This window comes from Cygnus olor, chromosome 8 (assembly GCF_009769625.2).
Source record: "Cygnus olor isolate bCygOlo1 chromosome 8, bCygOlo1.pri.v2, whole genome shotgun sequence".
Classification (NCBI taxonomy): domain Eukaryota; kingdom Metazoa; phylum Chordata; class Aves; order Anseriformes; family Anatidae; genus Cygnus; species Cygnus olor.
Window position 1 is genome coordinate 17,376,914 of NC_049176.1, and position 9,703 is coordinate 17,386,616.

The window sequence follows — 9,703 nt, forward strand, 5'->3', positions numbered from 1 at the left end:
CAATCCCAGCAGCAAGGAATCCGTCACACTCACCTACTCCATAATGACTCAGTCATACATGCCCCAGCATAAGCAGCCACGTCCCCAGAGCAGAGCCTTGCCTCACCAATGCTTTCACCGGATTACACACACCAGTCCAAGTATCCAGGTTTACAACTTCTCACTTCCAAACCCTGCTGCTCCCCACACCACACATGTACCCTGGAGCCCGGCCACGCTCTGCTCCTGAGGAGAGGAGAATCCCTGCTCGCTGCAAGGGCTTGGGCATAGCCAGCGCCACCCAGGTCTGTCCCAAAGGCCACAGAGGGGGCTGTAACAAAGATCCACAGTCTGAATTTCAGTGTGGGGTGGGACAGGCAGATGGGTGCCACTGGCTGTGAGACAGCCCTGGTGACCTCTTGGTCTTGGCCTGGACCTTCGCCACCCGCAGCAGCCCTTTCCAGCAGGTCCGCGCTTGCACCCGCGCCAGCTACACCTGGAGCCAGGGCCTGTCTGAGCAGCAAGTCTCTATGTACAGAAAGCACAAACCAAAGCAAAGGGTTTAATTCTCAGTCCTGGGTGCAAAGATTTGCGATTTCCTGAAGGAACGTACATCCCTGGAACAGATCAGCCTGTGCCAAGAAATAAAACTCACAGCTTATTTTTGCATCACCAGAACAAAAGGCAGACCCTGCCATCAGGCCAGGCAGGTATTGCTGTGAAACAAGCAGCGCAGGACATCTGACAACCACGAAACCTAGATGTGTGTACACACAAACAGATCAACTTCAGCCCACAGGTGTCTCCACACCCTTCCAAGGGCCTTCTCTGGAGCCACCAGGGGGTGGCTGCCTGTACAACTGATCACCACCATGTCTCCAAGGCACCACACAGAGAGATTAATGCCAAGCTGGTGCTAAGGCATTTTCCTTCAGTGATCTGAGAGGCAGGATCGTGTGAGGAAATGGGTGTAAGACTTGGCTTTCCATACCTTTTCTATTTAAAAGAAATGCAGCAACAAAGCAAGCCTAAAGCAACGTTCCGTTTGCTTGCCCAAGCTTCAGAGCTCTGTATGACTGCAGTTTTAGCCATCTACAGCCTCCCTGTGCCCAACCTTTTACAAGTTTACTGACAGATTCCTCACCACTTAATTATTTTATTCATCATAATTTACCCTTGTAACGGCTGGGGATTGCCATAACTTACTTCTGTGAAACTCACCCTATAGCCTAACACAGTCATTGCTGTTGTTCAGCATCTATGTGTGTACAAGCACTGGAAAGCCACAAAGTTTAATAATATTAGAAGCACTTGTTCCCCCATTTCTTGCCTTTCCTGGGACTGGGCACCCACAGGGTCCTGCTCAGGATGGCAGCACGGTGACCAGGACTGGCTCTGCCACCTATGGCCTGTCACACACAGGCAGTACCGTGACTCTGGCAGTGCCCTTCTCACAGATTTTGTGAGCCTGGGTTTGTTTGTTTTTAAATTAAGATACAGGTAATCATATTCCTCCTTTTTAGCAGGTAATTATTCCTTTCAAGTGTACTCAAAAGGAAAATCTCTTCACACACTGAATTAGTATTCAATGAGAAATTTTACCTCAGCTTCATTTTATATCTTTGGTTATAAAATCAGACTGACGGTGTCATTTCATCCTTAATTCACCTCAAGCTGGAAGCACTGACAGTGTAAACCAGGGATGGAGAAAAGGGCCTTTTGGACCATGAAGATCACACACGCATGGCAGATACAATGTCTGCACTGGAGCTGCCTTACTCTTTAACAGGTTACTTGCCATAATGACAGGCTTAGTGTACAAACTCTGCATTGAAGCAATCTACACTGAAATACTCTCCGGATTCTATGGCAGGGTCTTCATGTGACCTAGAGTTCACCAGCCAGGTAAGAATTTCTGTCATTAGCACAAAGTGAAACAACTTTAGCTGTGTTTGACCACTCAAGGTGTATTGTCTTCTATGAGAAGAATTTTTCTGTAAAATTTTAAGCCTGATGAACACCCAGCCCAGGAGCCACTGCAGAGATGCTGGATGTATCCTATACATAGAAACGTGCATGTATAGGTGGCCCTGCAGTGAAGCATCTGAGAGACAAATCGTCTCCTACCGACCTCCACTTGGTCAGGCACTGAGCAACACCCAAAAACCTCACCCCTAAGGAGGGAGAGCCTTCCAAAGGGCAGAGACTGCCAGCATCATCTCCGACAGGTCTTGTATTACAGGAGCACAGAATGAAGATGCTGGCATTTTAAGTGTTTTTCAAAGTGTGTTAGTTATGGTAATTGCCTGTCTCTGAGGAGAGCAGAGGCTGTTTGCCCATGTGTTAAATTCCAATACTTTTGAGACATGCAAAAGTTGTCTTACTTAAAGCAGTATCATTTCAAGAATAATTTGAAAACTCGGGTAAAAGCCTTCAGCCAAGCTCAGAGATTTGTCAGACTTTCTGAAAAGAGTTTTGACTGCTCTTTGGTGCCACTCACCACCTCTGTCTATATCAGCATGGCACATAGAGGATCTGTACAGTCCAAGTCTGCTCTTCTTATGAGCACAGTCATTTGACAAAGAAGAGTGATCAAACCCCAGAGATAAAAAAAACTTAAGGGTGAACCCCCTTGTCACCAATGTTTATAAACCTTTGTGGTTTTTGAAGTTATAGTTGGCATATTTGTCACACAGATTTTTACCGTAAAATTGTTATGATGGCAAACAATTACAGCAATTGTCATTGAGACGGAATCACCATTTGGCAGCAGTGCCACAGAGTGGTCTAATATAATAAAGAGTTCACTTTTTTATCAAGCGGTTATACAGGAAAGCAGCTAGCATATGATCCCATCCAGCAAAAGCCTTACAGATACACATAATCTAAATGTACAAACAAGCCCACTTATATAAACACATTTAAGAGCTTTGGTGAACTCGGATTCATAAGTATGCTACACCTTGCAAGTACAAAAAACAGAAATATCAGCATTTTTTGAAAACTAGAGCAAATAATGGTTAGATTCAAAATATGCAGATTTTTTCATAAGCTGACAGCAGTTCAGCAGAGCAGAGAAGCTGGCTCTGGTCCTCTACAGCCAGGGAAACAGTAGCCCAGAGGGGCTGTTGGAGCAGAAAGAGCATCTGGAAATGTCCAGCTCAGAAGAGCTTCCATCTATGAGTCTCATGTACATAGTGATCAAGTTCTCTGGGAAAATTAAATGAAACTACTTGCCCATCTGCTCAACATTAGACTGGCACAGGAAATATTAAATATTAAATAATTAATATTAAAATGTTAATATTAAATATTTTTCTGGTCAATTTCGCAATGCTTAAAAAAAAACATTAAGCTACCAGTGTATACCATCACACCATATCCAGGAGCTCACAGCAGGCCAGACTCCCCTCAATTCAAAGTTTAACCAATTTCCTTATTTATTCCCCCAGACGTTCCAAGCCAAATTTAACTCAGCCCTATTTATCTTTAAGCACATTTTAAATTAATAGTAACTTAAAGAAAAGTATGCTATCCATAGACTTTTTGATAGGATAACACAGTTATTAAACAGCTGAACATTCCTTCCTTTAAGCCTCTCCAACATATCATCAAACACGCTACCTAACAACCCAGGCTGGAATGGGGACTGGAACCACAAGATTTCAGCTGGACATTATCAGGTGTGGCTTGGGCTTCAGTTTTTCAATCATTCATTTCTCATAAGGCATAGCCCTCGAACCTCTTACCTTCTTGCAGGGTTTGAGCCTGTCTGGTAACATAAAAGGAGGAAGAATCCGCATTTCTAAGAAGCCACTTCCTGTGGCAAACAGAGCAGAGAAACTTCAGGCTCCAGCAGAGGCAAAACAGGTCTGGTGGAAGCAGAACCCGCCCTTTGGTTCCTGTTGATCACAGCAAGTGCCACCAGCTGTGTGAGCTCAGCCAGTGCGACTTGGAAACGCCTTAGGGTAGCCATGGTAACTTGTAGATCTTCACCTGGTGCACTAGTCACTGAATACAGCTTTTAAGAGCAATACTCCTATCTCTAGAAGCATCTTAATATCTGCAGATCTAAAAAGGTTAAAAAACTTTGTATGATTAAATTAATAGGGGAACACACACACACACCACACCAAGCCTATTAGGTTGACACCAGCAGTTCAGCACAGGGCAAATATGCCTGCTGTGACCCATCTTGGACCCTGCCTACTTCTGTGTTCCTCAAATGGCTGCCAGACCTCCACACAACTGTTCCTGAGCAGGTTTATTTTAACAGGCTGTCCGAGAACCAAACCAACAGAGCAAAATGAAAGTTTGAGTTCTTTCTCACTCATTGTCTTGAAAGGAGACGTTGGTGTTACTTTTGCACTTCCTCAACCTGAAGTATTTTTTTCCCCTTTTGCTATTCTTACTAAATATGAGCACAGCCCTTGAAATCTCAGTTCTGAGCCAACTTTTACAGGAATAAGGCACAAGCCATTAAGAAACAGTAGGCTCAATGACCACACCATTCAGACAATCTGGATGAATCATCCCCCATGTATGTTTCCGTGCTGCAGTTCCTCTCAGGTAAACAAACGCAATGTCGCTCACCTTTGTAAAGGAACTTTATGACCAATGATATGGAGGCATTAGACTGAAAATCATGAAGAGTTTCTCTGCAAAAGGAACTGGGTTAGAAATCTAGAAACTCTCCTGGATGCTCAGTATTCTTAGTGCAGATACCAATGATATTTCCACTGGAGAATGTGTAAAAAATAATGTGGCAAATGTGAAATGAAGTGTCAGTGGCACTGGGGTTTTCCTTTTCCGAAGGTGAATAAAATATAACTCCCTAAAATCTCCAAAAAGATTTCAACACTTCAAAAACTTACATAAAAAACCCTATTTGTGGGATTTCTGATGTATGCCAGCATTGAGTATCAAGACTTAAAGTCAATTTAAGTCAAAGAAATAAAACTGGAAGACTTTTTTTTTTTTCTGGAAAGGCAGTTGTCAAATGTTTCTCCTTTCAAATAAGCAATTTCCTAGCTCATTATTCCAATTCTAGTACTTCTGCTTCTGCCTATAAATGTGTAGAGACGTTTTAAAGCTTTAATTCATTTTGCAATTCTGAATAGCTTGCCTTAATCGTTCACGTCAAACACCTATTTCACATTTTTTAAAAATTTATAAAACAATTCCATGTTGTCACGAGGAGGAAATTTCTTAGCATTGAGATTATGAACTGGATGCAAGCACCCCATGCTAATATGTTTGCTATCATTCACTTGTGGCAGGAAGCTATTTATAAGAGGCATTACATTCACACAGCAATTTAGTGTTTGCATTCATGGTACGTTTTCTTGCCATTCCCTCATCTAAGATCCAGAATTCATTAAGCTACCCAATTTGTTTGGAGGGGTTTCTTACTGCCAGATGCCACACTGAATGCTCCATGTCACTGAACAAAGGTAAGGGCACTAGCATAGAAGATGACTGAGGTTGTGTCTGTCAACTTGACGGATGTCTTTGCATTTTCACCAAACACAAATCCGCACAGCTAAGTGAAACGAACAAGCCTGCAATGTACTGCCTTGTACTTCCATTAATAGTTGTCTAATTAAATGGGTTGCAGCCCATTATACTGGAACATACCCAATAAGGAATTCTACTTAAAAAGGAAATAGGTCAGGATTGGGCTGTAAGCCAAGTTTAGCAAGCATTTTCTGCACTTCATAAATTCTCTAGGTGAATGAAATGGAGCAAAAAACTAAAAAGGTTTCAAGTAGGTCTGGGATATGGGGGTTCAACTCCAGTCTCCCAAGGCTTGACACTAAATAAATATATACACTTGGTAGTCCATGGAAAATAAGGAAGCCTAATTCTGCAGTCCTTATTTAGACAGCACTTGTAACCATAGAACCAGAACGACAATGACTAACTTTCCATCACCTCATACAGGGAGGAACGTCATCTACTAGCTCCCATGGGAGTTTTTGTTGCACAAGATTCCAAGATTGGGCTTTTTCCCAGAAGTATTTCTTTGAGACCAGATGACCACCTGACCATGTAAAACATTTGGTTGAGCTGGGATAAGAGAAGCCACAAAATATAGTGTCATCAATTACTGATCAGACATTAAATCCTTTTGTTCTAAGTTGGAGTTGCATGGCTAGGTAGGAACATTCCAGGAAATCTGAAAGACGGATTAAAATGTACCAGGTTGTACTGCAGAGTTTCACAAGGTTTCAGCACCTTCCACTGACAGTTTCAGTCTCCATTTTTGGGGGAACTGAAACTCTGTTTCGCTTTATGATCAAGTATTTTGTGCTTCCACCTGGAAGTAACAAAAGTTACTAATGGGATTCCTGCCAGAAATTTGACTCAGACAAGTAATACGATGTCTTTTAAATGGAACAGAACATTTGTTTCATAAGCCTTTCATATTTGTGGGCAGTCATGAGTGCTTTTCTGTGTACAACACTGAAATGGCAAATTCTTGGGTTTTTTAAAGTGAAAAACAAAGGACAAAACAGTTTGTTGCTGCTCCCAAACAATCCCATGGTATTGCAGTACCTGGCTTAAACCCCAGCCCAAGATCTATTTTCCAGTGTCAGTTTTTACGCCCTCCTAGCTTTCAAGATAGGATGAAGTGAGTTCTGCTATTCTAATTGTCTGATGCTATTATGTGGACAGCAGTACTAAAAGGCTTCACAATGAATAATAGTTTTGATTTTGAAAACCCAGACAATGTGCTTCCACAGTAAAGATACAGCCAGCATGAGTCCTAACAAGTATTGCATTTGTTTTTATATTTTCTGAATTGTAATATATTCTCGGTATGTTCTATCATTCAAAAAGCCCATGCCAGCTCCTTGTAAAATCTAAAGTCCCCCCCATCTTTACCGTCCAAAATACAGGCAAGACCAGTCATGCCCAATTTGTGTTCATGTTATCATGTATAAATCCCTGCCTGTGATGCTACATGCATGAGCACAGTTCAGACCTACCACAGTTAGACTACAAGTCAGCTACTAAACCAGTTCAGTCTACACCAAAGCTGACAGAAGTCCTTTAAAGTACAGCAAAATGAGCCCTAAATACAGTTTTCCTCTAGGTTTGACCTAGAGATGTGTATGCATGTAGGAGAGTATACCCTATGCTAGAGGAACTGTACTGTACACTATGGGGAGGAAATTCACTTATCTTGCAGAGTGGTGCATGTGCCCCCTTGTTCTTCACTGCTCTGTAAAAATAATAAAAAAAAATAATCCACAACAGATGTGCTCAAGCTTTCTTCCGATGCTGCAATCTTTAGGAATTAGCAATTTCTGCCTTCTTGAGCTGCTTATTTACGTCCACATATTTGAGTTTCTTTTTTTTTTTGGGGGGGGGGGGTGGTTCTGAAAGCCTTGTTGGTCACTTTCATACCAAGAATCAGAGCTGGGAGTAAACTAAGAAAGAAAGACAAAATATTTTAAATTCAAGGCATTTCCATATTTAGTACCACCAAACATAAAGAAAAATCAGGAAAATGATTCTAAGACAAACCAGATACTGCGATCTGACAGATTTCTAGAAACCCAAACGTGGGTACCACTAATCCAAAATTTACCACTAATTTGGTTCTGTTCAATGTATTGTCTTTACACCTTTCTTGCAGTGATTACTGGTATTATGCTACAAAATTTCTATACAAAGGAGACTTCTTGTCATATTAAATCTTAGGCTTTAATAGGGACATCTTAATATTTAGAGATATAATGACCTCTGAAGAAAGAGCAGAACCATTATGAAGCAACCCATATCCCCACGGGATTCAGCCAGGGTACCTTGCATGGTACTTTGTATTTAAAAGTATTGTGTAATTACCAGTATTTGTTGAAGTCAGCATATACTCTCAAATGTCTGTGCTGTTGCCAAGTCTAAAAGCCAGATAGACAGGCTGTTGATGGCAGAAACTAGTTGCTGGAACCAAGCAATCATGACCATGCTTTTCTGGCAAAAGCAGCTAGATATATCATACTTCCAATGCTTATTCTATGTCATGACTGACTGAGACAGCAGTAAAAAGCATTGTAGTGGGATGCCAAAATGACAATTGGTGTTAAAAGTGCTTCCGTGGACGCTCCGCTCTCATCAGTACAATTATTTAGAAAGGACAGAAAACATTTGTCAAATTCACGGAATGAACTTTAATGAAGCTGCTTAGTAGAAAGCATTTAAGAGGAGACTGGATGGGCCAGATGTAATATAGGAAAAGCCATATTCCTCACAGATGCATTTAAGCTGCATATGTGCACTTTTGCCAGCTTCCTTTCTCAACAGTACAACAGAACCTCACAATGAGATAAGACAATAGCACCTTTCTTTACTTAGAAGAAAAGTACTTTTGGTTTAAAGAGAATCAGGGGAATTGAGGATACGGATTTGCAGTTTAAGTAAGCTAAAGGGTCTCTTGCAATTTCTCTCAAACAGATTAAGCTACTGATACATAACAATAAGTAGTTTTACTGCCAAATGTTGCCTTCACATAGCTTCATTACTTGTATTTCCCTAAAACACGATAATACTTTACAAAACACTGCTCTGTAACATGTTACTGCATTTAAATAGGCAGTTAGGAAACAAATGGTCCAACTTAGCAGAGTCAATTCATTATACTTCCGAAGTAGGTGACATACGTATTCCTGAAGATTCTATAAATTAAGTGAAATGAATACTGATTTGAATTTAAACATATTTGATGGCAGTTAGCAGAGAGCTATAGAAGACTGGAGAATGGTTCATCATGGTCAATTTTTGGACTTTTTTTTTGTTGTTTTTTCCTTGTAAACTCTAGAACTACATCTTCTTATTCATCTTATTTAATGAATCATGAATTATTCATGGTGAATTATAATTTATCAGGAATTATTACTGTTGACTCCTCTAATCTTCACATTTAACAGACCAAATAAACCTCGGATTTTCTTGGTTCTTGCCCTGCTTTGTGCTTTAATGCAACCTCTGCACTTTAAAACTGAAGGAGATTACTTCTGGAAGTATAATTCAAAATAGAAAATACCTTTTAATTAAACCAACACATGACCTAAAAAAACCAACAAATTTCATCCCACTGAAGTAATTTGTATTGTTGAAAGTTTCATCAATACTTGCTTACACTGACAATTTTAAAGTTGCTGATCAGAAACATTTAGCTAAGCACCTGGTACCAGCGTCTGCTGAGAGTTAAAGCTGACTTCCACAAGTCCTCCATACATCTTCCTGCAATGGAAGGAATTTCCTTCCACTGGGAAGTAAGTTATTCTCTTCATGCAGCCAGTCCAATTCAATGAATTAAATCTACTGCTACTTCAGAAAAAAAGATTCCCTCAATCTATCCTTTTAGCATTTTACAGCCTGAAAAAACTATTTATGAAACAGTAAGGGGCATTTTTACTTCCCGCACACTTAAAGGAGGTCCTCTTGCAAAGCAGAAGCATAACACTACTTCGATCCAATTAGGACATGACAAACTGTAGCATAAGAAGTGTGAATATAGACTTTTATATTTTTATTAAAAACTATAATCTGAATAAATGTATGTTCATCTACAGAACTACTTAAATGAGAGAGTATATATTTGGTTAGCAAAAATGCTGTGCTTGATTTAACAAAGCCAGATTTGCAGTTGAAAGAATCTTGATAGTTACTCATCAGAGTGAATTAGCCTCTTTTCTGGAAAGCAATTAAAGGGTAC

The 9,703-nt window shown here is 40.5% G+C and overlaps 1 long non-coding RNA gene across 1 annotated transcript in view; it reads right to left on the minus strand.

The window, feature by feature from the left end:
• LOC121073679 overlaps positions 1–4,951 on the minus strand; it is an 11,109-nt gene extending 6,158 nt beyond the window's left edge. Inside the window, exon 1 of the long non-coding RNA XR_005821863.1 lies at positions 3,729–4,951. This is a non-coding gene — a long non-coding RNA (uncharacterized LOC121073679). The remainder of the gene's footprint in view (positions 1–3,728) is intronic.
• Between the last annotated feature and the right edge of the window lie 4,752 nt (positions 4,952–9,703).